The sequence below is a fragment of the Cavia porcellus genome, unplaced genomic scaffold (genome assembly GCF_034190915.1).
Source record: "Cavia porcellus strain 051 isolate PalLab524CR breed Dunkin Hartley unplaced genomic scaffold, mCavPor4.1 scaffold_34, whole genome shotgun sequence".
Taxonomy (NCBI): Eukaryota; Metazoa; Chordata; class Mammalia; order Rodentia; family Caviidae; genus Cavia; species Cavia porcellus.
The window spans coordinates 14,250,026-14,269,358 of record NW_026947517.1 but is presented as its reverse complement, the minus strand read 5'-3'; the positions used below and the strand labels follow the sequence as shown (position 1 = coordinate 14,269,358).

Below are 19,333 nucleotides of genomic sequence, written 5' to 3'. Positions count from 1 at the left end.
AAAATTGAAGGCCCCTACTTTTTAATGAAATTGAAAGAGAAGCAGTTCTCCCTATCTCTTTCCTGGAGGCCAGCATTACACTGATAATAATATCAGAGAAAGACACAACCAGAAAAAGAAAACTATAAGCAAGTTTTCCTAATGAACATAGATGCAAAAATCCTTAAGAAGACACTAGCAAAGTGAATGCAGCAAATTATCAAGAAGATTTTAAAACCTGATCAACTTGGATTCATCCCAGGAAGGCAGGGATGTTTCAATACATGCAAATCAACAAATTTAAATGTCATATCAACACAGGCAAAAACAAAAGTCACATGGTGATCATCTCAATAAATGCACAATAATCTTTTGATGAAATCAAACATTGATTTGTAATAAAATCCTACAATTTGTAACAATAGAGAGTCTTTACCTCAATCTGATAAAACAAGCAAAGACAAAAATATCCCCAGCTGTAGGGAGCCGAGTGACAGGCATTGCTGCCTAGATGTCTCTCTCTCTCTCTCCTATGGGCACTGCGTCTGCCTACATTAACCATAATCCTCTTCTGCTTACGTCACTTATCCGGATGTGATGGTAACCCTGTTGTATTCATCTGTTTAACCTCTTCCTGTCCCAGCTCCCGCCCTTAGCCTATAAAAGGTGTGATTATTTTCTCAATAAACCGGAGGCTTGATTGGGTTAACATCAACTTGCCTTCGTCTCTTTTTGTCTCCCCCATGTCTTTTATTTAATCCCCGTTTCTCCTCCAGGAGTTCCGAACTTGTTGATCTGCAGGCCGGATCAAGTGGCGCTCAGCGTGGGAGCTCCTGGCACGGAGAAGTTAACGAGGGAGCCGTTCGAGAGACAGCCGGCTTAAACCGAAAGTGAAAGCAAATTGAACCAGAGACCTCGGCTGAGGAATGAGTAAACTGAATCAAGGATTAAAGCTTAAAGCAACAGGACATTAAATCAAGTGCCGAGACCTGCGCAGACGACTACCCGACGTCCTGCCCGAGTCACGGTGAGTGAACGGCAACCCCATTTCCCTTTCCCGACATGGGTCAAGTATTGAGCGAACATGAACTGTTCGTCGGAGGCCTTATAAAGGCATTAAAGACAAGAGAGATAAGGGTTGAAAAACAAGAATTATTACAGTATTTTCAGTTTATTCATAAGGTTTGCCCTTGGTTCCCCCTAGAGGGTTCTATAGATACCAAGAGGTGGAATACAGTAAGAGATGTTTTAAAAGATTATTATAGAGTTTTCGGTCCAGAAAAGGTTCCTGTGACCACCTTTACATATTGGAATTTAATCTCTGAGCTGCTTGCCCAGAGGCATGCAGACCCTCAGGTTGAGGAGACAGTTGCACTGGGTGAGGCTGCCTTGCGCAACTCCCTTAAATCTACCTCAAAACCGTCCTCAGAAAAATCTGAAGCCTCTGATTTCTCAGATGCAGAGAATGATGGCCTGTTAGAGGTCCTTGTACATGGTGATCTGCCACCACTTCCACCTGTTGACGTGATCAGCAGGTCCCAGGATGGCAGCCCGCCACTCCCTGTGCCTCCATGGCCAATTGGGGATTCATATAAGCCTTTAGAAACAACCTTAACTCTGAAAAGCTTGCAGCCGCAAGGCAGCTGGTGCAGGACCAGTTAGATGCAGGCCACATTGTTCCTAGTAATTCCCCTTGGAACACAACTATCTTTGTTATCCGGAAAAGGTCAGGGAAGTGGAGGCTGCTACAAGACCTTAGGGCAATAAATAAGACAATGGTCTTGAAGGGGCCTCTACAGCCTGGCCTCCCCTCAGTGCCATTCCTTTAGGATTTTTTAAAATTGTCATAGATCTTAAAGATTGCTTTTCTCTATTCCTTTACACTTCATGACTTCCAAAAACTATTGGGAGATATTAATTGGCTCATACCATTTTTAAAACTAACTAAACATGATTTACAGCCCCTTTATGCGCTGCTTTGGGGAGACATAGATCCAACTTCCCCCCGAGAGCTTACACCTGATGCCAGGAGAGCGCTCAGTAAGGTAGAAGAGGCTATTGCTCAACAAACTGTTTCCTTTATGGACTACAATGAGCCTTTACAGTTTCTCATTTTTAATACAAAGCTTTGCCCTACAGCAGTGTTCTGGCAACAAGCTCCCCTCATGTGGGTCCATTTACCAGTCTCTCCAAAAAGAACACTTTTGCCTTATTTCCAAGCTGTCTCAGACCTAATAATCCAGGGTAGAAAGCAGGGAAAATGTTACTTTGGCAAAGAACCAGACATTATCATTCAACCTTTTACAAAAGACCAAATAGATTGGCTACTTCAGAGTACTGAAGTGTGGCCTATTGCCTTAGCTTCCTATTCAGGGACTATTGACAATCATTACCCTCCAAATAAGCTAGTTGACTTTGCTAATCGTCACTCATTTATATTCCCTAAAGTCACAGCTTCACAACCCCTTCCGGGTGCCCTGGTTTTATTCACTGATGGCTCATCCTCTGGAAGAGCTGCTTATGTATCTCAAGACAATGTTTCTACCCTCCAGGCAGATACTTCCTCTGCACAATTAGCAGAGTTAGAAGCTATTCTTGCAGCTTTTGCTGCTTACTCTGACCAACCATTTAATTTGTATACTGACAGTGCTTACCTTGCTCAGTCTGTTCCATTATTAGAGACTGTTGCTATTATATGTCATGCTTCCCCAGCTGCAAATCTGTTCAAACAATTACAATGCTTCATATGGCTTCGGCGTCATAAGTTCTTTATCGGTCATCTGCGAGCTCATTCCAACCTCCCAGGGCCTCTTGCCCAAGGAAATCATTTGGTTGATGTTGCTGTACGAGCACAGGTTTTTATGGCTCAGGACTCCAAGGTGTCTGAGGCCCAACAAGCCCACCAGCTACATCACCTCAATGTTCACACCCTCCGCCTTCTCTACAAAATTACCCGTGAGCAAGCCAGACAAATTGTAAAAAATTGCCCATCTTGTGCTATCCACTCACCTGTTCAACACCTAGGAGTCAACCCTAGAGGTTTAATTCCTAATGCCTTATGGCAAATGGATGTTACCCATTTCAATGAGTTTGGCAATCTAAAATATGTACATGTCATTATTGACACTTATAGTGGCTTCATTTTTGCCACTCTCCAGACTGGAGAAGCTGCTAAACACATTATAGCCCATATGCTGTCAGCCTTCTCAGTTCTGGGATGTCCTCAACAGCTCAAGACCGATAATGGCCCTGGCTATACCAGTACCTCCTTTGCTCAATTTTGTAAAAGCCTTAATATCCTCCACACTACAGGTATACCTTACAATCCTCAGGGACAAGGCATTGTTGAACGTGCGCATCGTTCTCTTAAATTCACCATAGATAAAATAAAAAGGGAGACATGGTACCCCACCCAGGGGTCTCCTAGAAATGTCCTTTCACATGCTCTTTTTATTTTAAATTTTCTGACCCTGGATGCTTCAGGCTGCTCCGCAGCATCTCGGTTTTGGCATACTCAGACTCAAACACGGTTTGCATCTGTTTTATGGAGAGACCCACTAACCAATGTGTGGAATGGCCCTGATCCAGTCCTTATCTGGGGACGAGGTTCAGTGTGTGTTTACTCTCAACAAGATAGAGAAGCTAGATGGCTACCTAAACGCCTCATAAAGCAAGTAGACAGTTCTTCAAAGACCCCATGTAACGCCCAGGAATAATGTTATTTCCTGAGGCACAATCCCCTGTGTTCTCTTACAGGTGACACATCTCCCTGGAGCCTTATGCTGCTTAACCAGCCTTCTTGAGCCACACCACACCCATGGTGGATTTTGACCCCTGCCAAACAGACTGCAACTGCTGACAGCCATGCACAGAACCCCATGACTGCAGAAGAGGCTCTTCTCGGTCTGAAGGAACATACACCAGCCAAATAGACTACATCCAGTGTTATACAAGGCATGCTCCAAGACACAGGAGAATGACTTCATACAGAGACACCAACAAATGTCTGTCAACCCCTTCTCCTTGATTTGGGGGGGGGGAGTTTTTCCCTTACCTAGTCCCACTTTTGGGTCCCCTAGCTGACCTATTGTTTCTCATTTCTGTGAGTCTTGTATTTTTCAGAGGATTATGATGTTCATTAATAACCGGATAGACGCATTTATGGCAAAGCCCATTCAGGTACACTATCATCAGCTGGAGTTGGCAGATCAACAAACCTACAGGGAAGGAATTCCCACGAGTGGCCCATATGATGATGCGGCCTGACTGCCCTGGGGCAATGGACAGGCAGTCAGAGACGGGCAACTAGGACATGCATGTTAATTCCAACGGCCACCTAAGACAGGCACAGGACCAACTGCTGTTCTGCAAGCCCATGACGGGTAAGGCCTGGTTGGGTTCATGCAATGAGGTCCTTGACCTAAGACAGACGCTGTCCTCACAGGGCCTGCCATACTCTTAATTAAATAATATAAAAAGGGAGGAGATGTAGGGAGCCGAGTGACAGGCATTGCTGCCTAGATGTCTCTCTCTCTCTCTCCTATGGGCACTGCGTCTGCCTACATTAACCATAATCCTCTTCTGCTTACGTCACTTATCCGGATGTGATGGTAACCCTGTTGTATTCATCTGTTTAACCTCTTCCTGTCCCAGCTCCCGCCCTTAGCCTATAAAAGGTGTGATTATTTTCTCAATAAACCAGAGGCTTGATTGGGTTAACATCAACTTGCCTTCGTCTCTTTTTGTCTCCCCCATGTCTTTTATTTAATCCCCGTTTCTCCTCCAGGAGTTCCGAACTTGTTGATCTGCAGGCCGGATCACCCAGCATCATACTAAATGGTGAAAAACTAAAAACTTTCATATGCAATTAAGAACAAGAAAAGGATGATTCCTATCACCACTCCTATTCAATATAGCTCTGGAAACATTAGGCAGAACAATTAGACTTAAAAGACAAATAAGAATAATCATATAACAGAAAGTAGGTAAACTCATTATTCACAGATGATGTGATATTCTATGTAGAAGATGTCAATTACTCCACCAAAAGACTTCTAGACTTAACCAAGTTCAATAATGTAGCTGAAGACAAAGTTGACAATAAAAAATCAAGAGCATTCCTGTACACAAGCAACCAACTAAGAGAGAAGTTACAGAAACCACGCCCTTTATAATAGCCTCCAAGAAAGTGAAATGCTTGGAATTAACCTAACAAAGAAAGTCAAGGACTTACATATTGCAAATTACATACTTTGTAAAAGGATACTGAAGAGATTATCAGAAAATGGAAAGATATCCCTTGCCCAAACTGTGCAATGTCTTCACTGTGTTAGTGATTTCTTTTGATGTACAAATATTTTTTTTTAATATGATGGGGTCCCAGTGGTTGATTCTTTGAAGTTAATTCTTCAAAATTTGTGTTTTATTCATGAAGCGTCATTAGTGTTTCTGTTGTAATATTTAGATCTCCAAGATACTTTGACTTTTGTCTATTTCATGGTGAAAGTCTTCAGTATGGGGAAAGTCATTTTCTTCAGCATTATTGAAGAGTCTATCTCTCTTCCAGTGAACATATTTGGCTCCTTTATCAAAGACAAGGTAGCAGAATGTGTTTGTAGTTGTGTCTACATCTTCTAGGCTTTTTTGATAGATTATCCAGTCTTTTTTTCTACCAGTACTCTGGTGATTTTGTGACAGTAGATTTCTAGTATTATAGCAAGTGAATAATTGTGATGCCTCCTGACTTGCCGTTGTTACCTAGGAATGTCTTTGGTATTCTAGATCTTTTCTGTTTCCAAATTAATTTTAGAGAAGTTTTCTCTATATTTGTGAGCTATACTAATAGTATTTGGATGAGCATTGCATTAAATCTGTATATGAGTTTGCAATATGGTTTTTTTGAGTTTTCTATATCCTTAAAAGTAGTCTTATTGGTTTTTGTACTCTCCTGATGTATCCTAAAAGGTATGATCCTAAGAGTTTCAAACTATTAAGTTTTCCTTCTCAAGGATACCAGCAATAATAGATAATTTTTTCCTATTTGTTTGAGACAAGGTTTCCCTATGCAGTTCAGGCTGACTGTGGACTCACATCTTAGTCCAGTAAATTCACACTGATAATCCTACCTCAGCATTCCAAGTCCTGGGATTAAAGGTGTGCACCTAACACCTGAAAGAATTCCTGGTGTTATTTGAAGGATGAGGAAACAGTCATGAGATACACCTGTACTCATTAATTGTCATTTCCTTAAAGGAAAAGTGTCCAAATTAACACATAATACCATTGGAGTGTAGGGAATCAGAAGACACATTTCTATCTCTTATGGGCTGGGGATAACAGACTACACTACTGCAAAAATGGGAGATGTCACAGCTAGGAATATGTGTCAAATTTGAACACCAATATTATGAACTCAGAGAGTATTTATGGAAGATGGGGAAAAAGACCAGTGGAAAATAACAAAAGACCTGGTGATGTTAGCCTTTCATGATGCTAGATCAATCTTTATTATAATGCTAAATGTCACAAATATTGAAATAGTCAAATATTATGTGTGTTTTAACCTAGAAAAATATTAAGGCTTGGCACTGTATCCTAGCTATGTTGTAGCTTGGCATAAATCATGCCATCTTGAACCCTACATTTAACTAGTGCCTTGTATTTGACTCAGGTAAATGGAAAATGACTCAGCATATAAGTCCAACGAGAAAAGCAAAATGAGCTGTACCTAAAGAAAAAAAATTAACCTGCTCAACAAAAAAACAGGATACAGGTGTCAGCCAAAAATTAACACAATATTCTAGCTACATTGTTTCCAATAGGGTGTTCTTTGTGATCCTCTCTTTTAAAAACTCTTAACATTCCAATCCAGAATCAGTTGTTTAGATTTTGAAATGGGGGAAGTTAGTCTGTATAGAAGTGGTTCTGAGTGCAGCTATTTAAATTCCAAATTTATCCTTTTGCTGCTTGGATTCCTATATTTTTATTCACAAACTGAGCTCAAGCTCCAGAAAGGTTTACTGACACAAGCAAGCACCTGGATTAAATACAGTGTCACCTTAATGAAAGAATAATAGTGAAAAGGAGGGAAGAAAAAAGACAAACACCATGTGTTATGATACCCACCACGTTACCTGGCATTAAAGTGGCTGAAAAAAGAGAATGGCCATGTATTTAAGGACAGACTACCCAACATAGCGAGTGCAAAGTCAGCCAGAACTAGAAAGTTGGACTACGTCTTAAAAAAAAAAAATCAAAAATGAAAAATATTAAAAAAAATGAGGAAGAGAGAAAGACTATCAAAAGAAAACAAAAAGAATAGAGCCAAATGAAAGGTGACTTAACTAAAATGGGAATTATGGAATGATGTTGCAGAGGAAAGCTGGTCATGAAGTGGCACCCAGGAGGCAGTGAAAAATACAGTTATGAATGGGACCTATTGTGCTACATCACAATAGCGACCTCCTTCCTCCAATACATCTGTAGTTTACTAGAAAGGAGGTCCAAAAGCTCATACAAATGTCAAACTCAGAGCAAACAGGCAGCTTGAAATCAAGGCTTTGGATCAAGGACTTTAGCAGATGTTTCATATTCAAATTGAAATAGGGGAAATATAATCCTACGCTGTTTGATGGCAAATGTAGCAAATTGGTTGGCTCACAGCATTGAAGAATGAAGTCACAAATCAAAAGAAGTTCAAAAATTTTTTTGGAAAAAAAGACAGGATAGCCCTGCCTTTGCAGGAGGGGTCTTCAGTGTTTAGCCCACAGATCTATTGTCAGGGGTCATTTATATATCAAAGTCAGAATGTGAGTACAGTGTGGGTCTCAAACTACAATCTACCTGTAAGTGTATAGCTGCTTAACTAATATTATTCAGAAGGGCAGCAAGTCACCCAGAAAAGGTATGCAGAAAGAGCCAAGGAATTTTGTGGGAACAATAGTCCAGTTGTTCTGGTCAATGAGTATGGTAATAGATGCCTATCTGGACTTCCTGGGGAAGGTGGTGGTAACTGTAGTACATTTCAAGCTATTTTTCTCTTTAAGAGGCATGTAGACATGGTCACTGCATCTTACCTTCAGGTCTGGCTCTATTAAGCTGTGCCTCTAGCAGTGATTGTGGTATTTAGTTTTTTACATTGACTCCTTTGAGGTTCCATTATTTGTCTGACTGTATATCAATTTCTGTCTACTTTGGCTTCCTGTAGTAAAATCACAATACTATTTGAATGGGTAAAGTGATATTTATATATTTAATAAAATATTATTTAATAGGGCCCTGGGTTTTACCTCAGCAGACAGAAGTACCCGCATGGCAAGTGCCAGGTTGTGAGTTTGATGCCCAGTACCTAAAAAAAAGTGATTTAAACTGCAAGGAAAGCAAATAATTTCATTTGTGAAGATGTAGATGAACAAAATTTCAATTAAATCTGTAAATGGCAAATTAAACAGTGGTAATAGTCATATTTAGAATCTAAGGTTGTTCAGGCTGGGGATTGAGCTCAGTGGTACAAGTACCATCCAGGCAAACACAATGTCATAAGTTCAATCCCTGGAACCAAAAAAAAAAAAATATTCTACAATTCTCAACCATGTAGTGCTATGAGCATAATTATTGAAATTGATAGTTGGTCATTCAATGGCTCAATTTTTCTTTTGTGGTCTACAAAATATCCACAGATAACATGGTAAATACAGTGAATGTTATACTGTCCTTTATACTATGGGTATTTGCTGAGAGTTGTTTTTAGTTTTTATTTTTCCATATACTTGAAAGCTGACAATGTTTGGTGATGCTAGGTAGAGAAACAGTGATAATTATTTTTTCAATTTAATCATATATTTCAATATATCCATTAAGTACATTTTATTTGCTACAATTATGCTAAGAAAAGTTGACAAGTGATTCTTAAATTTATAGGTAGATGAGTTAGTTAGAAATAAAGGCAGTCAGTCACTATATAGGGGAATGGAAATCCTGACCTACTATATTGGGCATGAGTTTAGGTTTTCTAAAATTGAAGGATGAATAATTAAGAACAATGGAGGTAAGAGCAGAATATATTTTTGCGAGAAAGAAATTGAGAGGATGTTGCTCCAGATGGGATATTTCAGCACTGGGAGGTGGGACCAGGGGACATTTACCTTGAGGTCACTTTCCCCTCTCCTTTGCAACTTACCTGTGGCATGAAAAGACTCCCAATCAGCTACTTGCACATCAGCAATGCCACCTTTAAGCACCACCCCAATGGAAAACTATATGTATGCCCCCACATGACATTTTTACTTTGTATTCTCTCTTTTAGCACGCCAAATCCTATCATTTGGTTCCGTGACCACTAAGGCAGATTGAGTGTCTCCTGGGAATCCCTCCCATTTTGAGTGCCTCTTCCTTAAAACCACCTGTTTCTTCCTCCGGGACAGTTTGCTTGCCACTGCTAATCTGCATACAACCGCAGCCTTACTCACTGAACATGGGTGAGACACCATCTGGGTTTTTTTGTTTCTGTTCCTTAGCAAGCTTGTGACATAAAATCCATCCTGCCATCCCTGAACAGGGTTACTAGTTTCCACACTCCTTGGGCCACAGGGCTGGAGGTAACACTCTGATTTTTGTGTGCTGGGACCCTGCCCTGCTCTCTTTGGTTACCTGCAAAGAAGAATGGGTGTTGGGAGTTTGCCTGTCACACTTTCAAAATAGATTATGATCTCTTATGTTGTGTGTGACTGAGCACAGCTTCCACGTTCCTTGGGGGAGCTACAGCTCTTAGTTCCTGAGGTGAAATTGTTCTCTCAGCTCCCTTATAATTTGGTCATGGGGACCACTTTCTGTCTTCCAGAAAACACCTCTGAGGTGCCTGGTTCATAACCTTGGTGCTTTGGGCCTCTAAAAGGCTACAACAACCAAAAAGCTGATCTTTTGTTTATGCTTTTGTCAAAATGGTGACAAGTTGGCCAAAACCCTTCATCTTTAGGCCTTCTTCACTTTAAGGACGTGGTTTTCTCTCACTCTGTCTTCTATGATGGCCCAAGTACTCCTGGCTCGCTCTGCTCCACCAGGATCTCTCCCTTCCCCTCACTTATGATGCGGCTCCTGTCTTTACAGCTTCTCTCCATATCTCTCATACCAAATCCCGCTTCTTTCTCAGCCAAAGCTTTCTATACCCTCTGTGGCATCCTCTCCTCCTCCTTCACTCCCAAGGGTCTCCAATCCTCCCCCTAGGGTCTCCAATCCTTCCCCAAGGGTCTCTAATCCTTCCCCTAGCATTGCTCACAATGCTCTGACTTCTCAATCCCCCTGCTCTTGCTGTCAGTCCTGTCTGAGGGTTCTTTTTCTTCTTCGCCTGTATCGCCATTTTCTCTGCCTGCCCACCATACTCGATCTCAGGCATTGCAGCCTTCTGGAAGGCCAAATGATTGCCAGCAGCCATGTTGATTACACACATGCAACTGCTGGGCTAATCTCTACTGCTGCTTTGGGAACAGGCTGGACCTAAAAGATTAACTAATATTTGTGTTCCTTCTTTTTAACTTTTTGAGCTACCTCAGGTTAACCATCAATTAGGTTCCTTTTCTGGTATTCTTATTTTACGAGATCTCTATTAATTGATCTATAAGAAGGTTCACTCTATTATAGCTCAAGTTGGCCAAATATATTTGAGGGCATTCTAATTTTATAAGATGATTGTCAGTTCATATATATCTGTTGTCCATTTGTCCAATTGTCTGCTCTGTTAGCAGCTTTTTCTTTTTGTTTGAGCTCGACAACTTTTTCCTCGGCATTTATATTTTCAGATCATGTAATAAAGGTTTATTTGGGTAACAGATTTAAAAGACATGCTTCCACCTAAGTTGCCAGCTGGTCAAAATGATGTTAAAAGTGGTTAAACAAAATCCACTGGGGTGAGGCAAAATTAGACAGCACTTCAATTGATAGAGAAGAATGTGGCACCTGGTAACTATTTTAAAAATGTATTTTAATTTTAAAGAGATTAAAATAAAAGAGCACTTAACAAATGTGATTGGAGCACAACAGTTTAAGCAACACAGTATTTCAACACAATACAACCTGACATACCAGTAGCTATCTTAGTATCTCTTTCCTTGAAGTAGTTGAGTATATCTTCATACACAATAGTATCAAACATAACAAAATATTATAAAATCATTAAAGAGCATGAAATTATTACAGATAATTCAGAACCAAATAACACAAAATGAACAATATTTACTATATTATCTCATTGTCCATAAAATATTTGTTTATACTACCACACAAAATACAATCCAATTAGATACAACAAGATAGAACCAAAGAAAGAAAAGACTAAAAGCATGTTATCACTTCAAAACAAGATGATATTAAATCAGCACTAGCTATTACAATGTCTTGTTTTCTTCAAAATAGCTGTTCAAATAATCATAGATAATGCAGTAACCATTGTTCATTTTGTGTTATTTAGTTCTGAATAAAATCAAACAACCCAGGATGAAACCATTCTGAGTAATGAATGGGAATATTATAAGGCTCCAAAGCAATGTAATGGGGAAGCAGGATTACCACAAACTCTTATGTACTCTTACCATTTCTCACACTAGGAACACTATATGGTATTTACACATAAACAACAAGGTAACTTTAACCAGGTCAGGTTCACTGATTGGAGGTCCAAATATACCCTATAGCCCTATGGGAGAAAGCTCAAGTAAAGTTCATATTACTAAGACAATTCATTTTGCTGATCTGATGGTATATTCATGCCTTCAAATATAAAATTGCAATTGTTCATGATGACAAATATTTTCTTTCATATCTAGATGTCTCATGCCTTTTTCTTGGTTCCAGCCTGGTGATTTAGATCAGAACAATACAAGGTCACCAGTCAAATAATATTTTTTAACACAAATTTATGTAATGTAATAGTGAGCAGTCCAAAATATGTCACACATTTCTTCAGTGCTCAAATGTTAAAACACCCATGGTTAATAGAAAATAACAGTTCCATTTAGTATTCTGTATTAAGTTTACTGCTTGTCCTGCACTGTATGGTATTAATCTCCTGGATGTTTAACAGCTACAGTTAAGAAATAATTATAAATTCCCTTTGGATTCCTTGTGCTAGGACCCACCAGATATTTTCTAGAAAAAAAAAAAAGGTTCTATGATGCAGGGGGCAACAGAACAATGAGACCAGCAGTGGGGCTGAGACTGGGGCAGCAGCCAGGTCAGAGCCAATCCAAGCCTGTCTGTCAGCACTGGCTCAGCCCTTGGGATAGGGATGCATTTGCTTGGTGTTTTGTCTTGAGGCCTGACCCAAAACAAGAGGTATCCATCTCCCCCATGGTTGCAAGGTATCTGGGCTTTTGCATTGGCCATTTCTAAGACCTAGTCCTGTCCACTGCCTATATATTTCTATCTAAGTCAACTACCTGTAACAACAGGGCTGGAACCTCAAAGGAGCAAGAGGAGAAATTCAGATTGCTTATAGCCTTGGAAGAGACAATCACCTCCTGCTCTGAGTCAAATCTCAAGACAAAAGGCAACAGAAATACAACCAAGTGCTAAGGACCAATAGTCCAAATAGTTCTATATCACCCTGAAGAAGTCAAGAGTCATCATCCCAGTCCCCTCCATGAAGAGTCCCTGCTGTTAAGCAAGCCCACTTATTATGTGACATGCTCCCCCATTTGTTCCTAATTGAATCAATTTTACCTGAGCAATAGACATTATTGGTTGAACACAGTTCTATCCTGCCTTATGCTCACTTTGCAAATTCATATTTTTCCCCTCTTTTGAACCATCTAGCCTCCTGTGTTTACTCTATAAAAGTTCTTCAAAATACAGAGTCTTTGGCAACCCACTGAGGACCCCTTCTGTCTCTCAGACAGAAGCTTTCTTTCTCTCAATAAATATAATCCATTCTTATACTCCATCATTCCTGAACTTTATTCTTCTATTTTAGAGAACACAAGCTTATACCAGACATATAGTAGGTCAGGAGTTTCATTCCCCTCTATCATTAACATGAGCCAAATTAACATAAAAATCTTTATGATCTGTCTGAATGCTTTTTGCTTTTCTTGCAGTTTTAATTGATCAATACACCTCACAGTGGTTGTATTCCTGGCAATGTATAAAGTTGTATACATCGTCATTATAAGTGTAAAATAATTGGTTTGAGTGTATAATTTAGCAAGAACTATATATTGCCACAAAGTAAGTTACCTCACATAAAAGTGAAGGTTCACCTAAAATTGTTCAGAACAGTTTCTACATTACTGGCTGCTTCAACAATTTTAAGACACATAAACTGTGTATTTTTTTTCCTTTTTCTAGAAAGCTTCTATTATGTTATTGAAAGAAGTCTGTATGCCTGTAGGACTCTGTTTATATTTTGATGCTTTTTCTGCATTGAAGTTTATATGAAGATTTATTTTTACCTTAGGATAAAACTCACTGCATTGACACTGATGGGGTGAATCAACAGTCCACTACATTCATTTCAATTAGATATTCATGGCATTGATCATATGAATTACTGAGGAGTAAATTAGCTACAAACTTAGACCAGAATCAGTATTGTTAGCATTTTCTGGTGCAATAGAGAGGCAGAATATTAGAAAAAGTAAAAGTGCCTTTTCTATTTAAGGAATGTGAGGAGGAGCCCCCAAAAAAGCAAGGATTTTTTTTTGACTGATTATGGGTTTAGGGGTATGTGTGACTTTTACCTGGATGTGGAGATTGGAACAGACATTTCTCCCACTCCCTGCAGCTCCACATGTGTGGAGTTGATTGTAATTTTCTTCAGGCCTCTGGGAAAGGAATGAGGAAGTTGTAATCAGGGAAAAAGAGGAAGTGGCCATATGGTTAGCATCCCTGATTGGACCTTCCACCATGTTGAACTACCACCAGGAGGTCCTGTAACTCATTCTAGGGCAAAACTCTTTCAAGTACATCCCTCAGTTTGAATGACAAAACAATAATAAAGAAGTTTTGCTGTGTGTCTTCCTCCAAGGCTGGTGGTAAAATATTCACAAGAAATATTTTGAGTCATATCCTTAATAAATTGTAGATACCATAACCAAAATTACAGATCAGTTCACTTTCAGAAAAGTTTACTTTCAGAAAATGCAGCACTTAAATGCAGGAATAAAGGCCTTCAGTGAGAGTATCCCTGAAGAGGTGAGATCAACATTACAGAACACAAACTACTACTCATTTATCTGAGTTCACTAAAGAGAAAAATTTATAATGGTTATGCTACAGAGGAAAGAAACTCCTGATCTACTAGGTCTGGTGTGAGTTTGTGCTCTCTAAAATTAAAGCATAAATTTTAGGAACAACAGAATTTAAGAGTAGAATATATTTTTTGGGAGAAAGAAAGTTGTCTGACAGAGAGAAGGGGTCCTGAGTGGGTTGCCAAAGACTGTCTTTTCTAGGGACTTTTATAGAGTAAAATCATTTGGTGAGATGAATTTAAGATGGGAATACTCAGAACTCACAAGACAGATGCGCATAAGAAGTTTGTGTTGTTAAGTTCGATCTCTGGTACCTATAAAAAGGAAAAAGACAAAAAAAACACAAAGAAATATGGGAGCCAATAAGATTAATAGCTCAGGTAATTTGATTAAATTGGGATCAAATGGAGAAGGGAGTCACATAGAAAGCAGGCATTCTTATGCAGTAGTGACCCTTCACTTATTGGGTTCAGAAGGTGACTTATGACTTCACCAGGATGATAAGAATTATTTAGAATATAAGGCTTTAGGATAGGGATACATTTATTTCAATGGTGACTGCTGGTCACCATAATGTTTAGTAGAGAATTCAAAATTTCTTCTTCACTGTGACTGAGATTTTGTATTCTTAGGTGAACATCCTCCATTCACTATCCCTCGTGGAACTGATCATATTTTAAAATCAGACTGCCAAAGAAAGGTGTGAAGGCTCAAGGTACTTGGGGCACATTGCTCTTCGGAAAGCCCAAGCAGTGGTACTCTGCAGGCATGCACCTTGCTCCCAGTTCTTTTGGGTTTTTTTTGTTTGCTTTTTTTTTTCCTTAACTGAATTGTAGGAATTGAATGCAGGGCTGTCTTAGTTACTTTATACTGTTTGCTGAGACAAAATACCTGATGCCAAAAGTTGGGAAAGGAAAGGTTTATTTCTTACAATTTTTGGAAGTTTCAGTCCATACTCAGTTTGCTTTAAGGCAGGCTGGCATGGCAGGGCCAAGGTTCATGGCTGCTGCAAACAGCAAGGAGGAAACAGGCAAAAGAGCAAGACAGGCCTTCTTTCTGCCATTACATCACATCCTGGCTCCACCCCTAGGTCAGTGTAGCACCCACACCCCCGGTCCAAGGGATAAACAATGAACCAGTCACAAATGCATAATATAAATGCATGAGGCCTGGGGGCCACAGACATAAACTATGACAAGGGCCTTGCACTGAACTAGACTAACTTCTGTTTTAAAATTCTTTTTTAATTTGAGCCAGGGTCACCACAAGGAACTACAGTGCTGAGACACCATTCTTGGACATACATTCTTACATGTCTATGTGTGGATGCACCTTGATGTCATGTTGGAAACTAACAGGAGGTGAAATAACTCTGAGCAGGATTTAAATTTTACTAATTGACTTTCTATGTTTAGCTGGCAATCTGTCCTAGGCCCAGGCCCATTGCCTGGAGATGGGAGCTGATTCATAGTAAGTGAACCTCTATGAATCACAGGTCCTGGCTGAGGCCTGTAGTGGCTTGTGAGGCCAGAGATACCTCAAAAGGCAAGATAAGGCTATAGCTGTGGACAGTCTGGCTCCAACACCAATTAACTAGGTAGAGACTGCAGATGCAAAGATTACTCCTACAGTGTCACTTCTACCATGTCTTCATGATAAGACAGTGCTACTGAATTGACTGGATTCATTACTTGGAGACATCCTTGAAGTGACTCCCAAGGTCCTGCTCATTGATTGCACTTTCCCCAGTTTCTCTGCCCTTTGTCCTTGGTCCTAATGTAAGTGGATTGACACAGAGAATCCTTTGTCTTTACCCTCAAAGTGGAGCCCTACAAATCATATAATTTTGTTTTTATTTAACCTCCACCATAAACTAGTTTGGGAGATCCGGGATCTAGGACAGAACCCCGTAATGTCAGAGACATTTCACTTTGAAAACCGAGATCCTTATTCTCACATTCATATATTATTTCATGATCAGATTCCTTGGCTTCTTTTCCTGTGGACCCAGGGAGACCAATCTCAACATCACCCCAGCTTTCCCTGCATCCTGTGGCCCACAGTGATGCCCTATACCCTTTACATGGAAGATAGGGATGGTCCCAGTTTCTTCCTGCTTCAAACAGCTGTGAATCAAACTCCTGAAAAGAAATCATGCAAAGTTGTGCAACTCTCTGTAAGTCATAAACTTCTGTAAGTCATAGCACTCTGATGGGAGCTGCCAGATGGGGCTCTGCTCGGGCCCCCATGTTCTCCCCAGTGCTGTTCAGGAACTGACTTAAAACCTGCTATCAGATGGAGACACAGCACATCTCAGGGATGTGTGCCTGCATGAAACAGCTTTGGAGACTCAGTGTTTTCTGCCCCTGTTGACCACCTGTGGTGATTCTCTTTTGATTTATAAGAATTTTTCATCTCTCACAGAATGAACTCATGACACCTCTTTTACACCTGTATCACAAACTATCTGTCTAACTATGGCTTATAAGGAAAGGTTTCTTGTTGTAGTTTCTACATGATACTTGTTTCTGTTTTTCAAATGCAGTGAATCAGACCTTTCTAGCTCCCTTCTATCACTGAAGTCATGGGAAAACTTTTCCAAAATGAAAAGATGAGTAGGTACACAATGGTCTCTACATTTTCCTGATAGAATTGTCTACCTGGGGTTTTCTCATCTATCAAAGAGCAACAGCAGCCAGGGTCTTCCAGTAAAATTTGACTGAACAGAATCTGATAAACAATTATTAAAGACCCAGAGTACTAAATTGCAGTGAGAAAAAGGTCAGAGGAGGGTGGGATATAGCAGGAGAGGACAGGGGTATGGGTCGGTCCAAAACTGAGTAGAGAGCTAGAAATCAACAGATGTGGAAATTGTAGAAATAGATGATGTACTTATATGCTACTGAATTGAACATGATGAAACAAATGGTATCTTATCTTTAAAGGTAAATTGTACTAGAATTTAATGTGCAGAAGAATTACAGACTTAGTTATAGAAATGTAAACTGAAAATAATACAAGGTGTACAAGGAGAGGGGAAAGGAAAGGCAGGTGCTTTGCAGGAGTGTCCCTAAGTGGAGTTCAGGATGCTTGCTGTGGAGCCAGTAAAAGCCTCTGCTCTAGAATTCCTCAACACAGGCTGCCTGGCCTTAGTTTTCACTTTGATCCCAAAGCTGGTGAGGTCACTGGAGATGGATCTAGCATAAACTCTGCATGTGGGGCTTGAGCTCAGTTAGGTACTGCCCTGTGTCAGCAGAAGGAGAAAAATCACCAACTATCCTTGTTCTTTGCAGGCCCTAGAACTTCCCAGTGCCTGTCACAGACAGTTCTGTGCACAAATCCACCCCAGGAGAGCTTACCATTCTTCTTTGACCTACTCACTTCTGCATGTCTCAGTGTTGCAGGAGGCCCCAAATCTTGGAGTCTTTGTCTGTCTAAAGTGTCCCATGCACTCCCCAGAGGCCCACAGACCCAGGCCAAACCCTCTGACTTCAGTTCTCATTTTCAGTGAGCTCAGGTTGGACAAATTCAACTGGGCATCTTATAGATTTGGACATCAACCTCCTGCTGCAGTTGCAGAGCCCTGCCCCAGCCTTTTCTTTGCCTTGAATGGGGTAGTGCTGGCCCAGGTGGTCCTCACATGCTGATAGAAGTCCCTAAGAGTGCTGTGACCACCAGTCCTCCCTTTTTCAGGTAACCCTAACATAAACCTCCCTTCCCAACCCTTGTGGCCTGTTGTCTCTGAGCAAGAGTGGTGTCTGCAGAGTTACTCTACTCATGGTCACTCTACAGGGGTGCTGTACTATAAATATCTGCAAAGTTAGTGGACAGAGAGTGTGGGTTCTGTCTGTCTTTCCTCCATCTTTAGTTTATATAATGATGTATCACCCCATTCTGTGTGCCTTAGAGGAACTCCCCTTACCCTATTATATGTTCACATGTACAGAGGCCAGGAAGTTAGGCACATTCACAGTAATGTGGGTATTACATAGTGTTCTCTCCAAGGTGACTGTGTGTCCTGCACAACATTAAAGCACAAGACAACATTGTTTATGTTTAATCTGGTCATTACATCTGTCAGAGCCTAGTAAATTGATAATTAAATGCATCCACCAGCTTCCTGCATAATTTCTGTGTGGACCATGATATCTCACAGAAATTCCTGCTCTGGATAATAGGGCATCCCACAGAATGACTCTCCATTGTCCTTCACAATAAACAACAGCTTCTTCACCTAAGTGATGGATCCTTGGCAGGATGCAAATATTTCCCATGGCTAAGAAAAAACAGCAGTGCAGGCAGGGTCTCAGCTCTGATGCAAAAGTCAGGGGTTTGGGTAAAACTTGTTTTTCTGGTTTCTTATGTCAACCTAGACAAGACACCATGCCTCTCAGGAGCTTCCCGATGTGATAGTGTACTCTATGGAGGTCATCCTGGCATCTTCCACCTGGGAACATCATCAGTGATGTGAGATAACACTTGTAAAATCTGTGGGCTGGTGTCAAATATACATAGAGGACAGAATTAGAAGTGAAATCCAGGAAAGGGTAGGATGGAGGTGGAACACAGTGCACACAATGCTGACTCCTGCTGTGTGGTGGTAGAAATGAGACTTATCTCCTGGACATATTTCCCTGGTGGCTTCATGAGGTGTGGAAATGCATTGACTCAGCCATCCATATTTTCCCTAAGCATCTCAATTTCTTCTATGTATTGGTGCTGTGGACTCAAATCAGGACCTCACACAGGCTGAGCAAGCACTATGGATGGAGCTACATCCCCATATCTAAGTCCATAGCTCCTATATTCACACCTGTGTGAGCAAACAGGCCTATGGCCTGTGCACCTACTCAGTAGCTGAAAGTTCATCTTGTAATGGCCATATCCTGAGTAGCCTGTTCCCTATGTTATGGTCCTAACTTTTTTTTTTTTTTTGTCTTTTTCCTTTTTATCGGTACCGGGGAACGAACTCACAACTGCCTGCTTGCAAGGCAGGCACTTGTGCCACTGAGCTAAATGCCCAGCCCTATGGTCCTAACTTTGTGGCTTATTATTATTATTATTATTATTATTATTATTATTTTAATTTTGCATTAGCAGTGCTAAAATTGAGGCCA

At 40.4% G+C, this 19,333-nt stretch overlaps 1 long non-coding RNA gene across 1 annotated transcript; it reads left to right on the top strand.

The window, feature by feature from the left end:
* Window positions 1–461: 461 nt before the first annotated feature.
* LOC134474611 (uncharacterized) lies at window positions 462–4,704 on the top strand. The gene is made up of 2 exons (XR_010045478.1): window positions 462–1,006; window positions 3,736–4,704. It is a non-coding gene; the product is annotated as an uncharacterized LOC134474611 (long non-coding RNA).
* The last annotated feature ends 14,629 nt before the right edge of the window (window positions 4,705–19,333 follow it).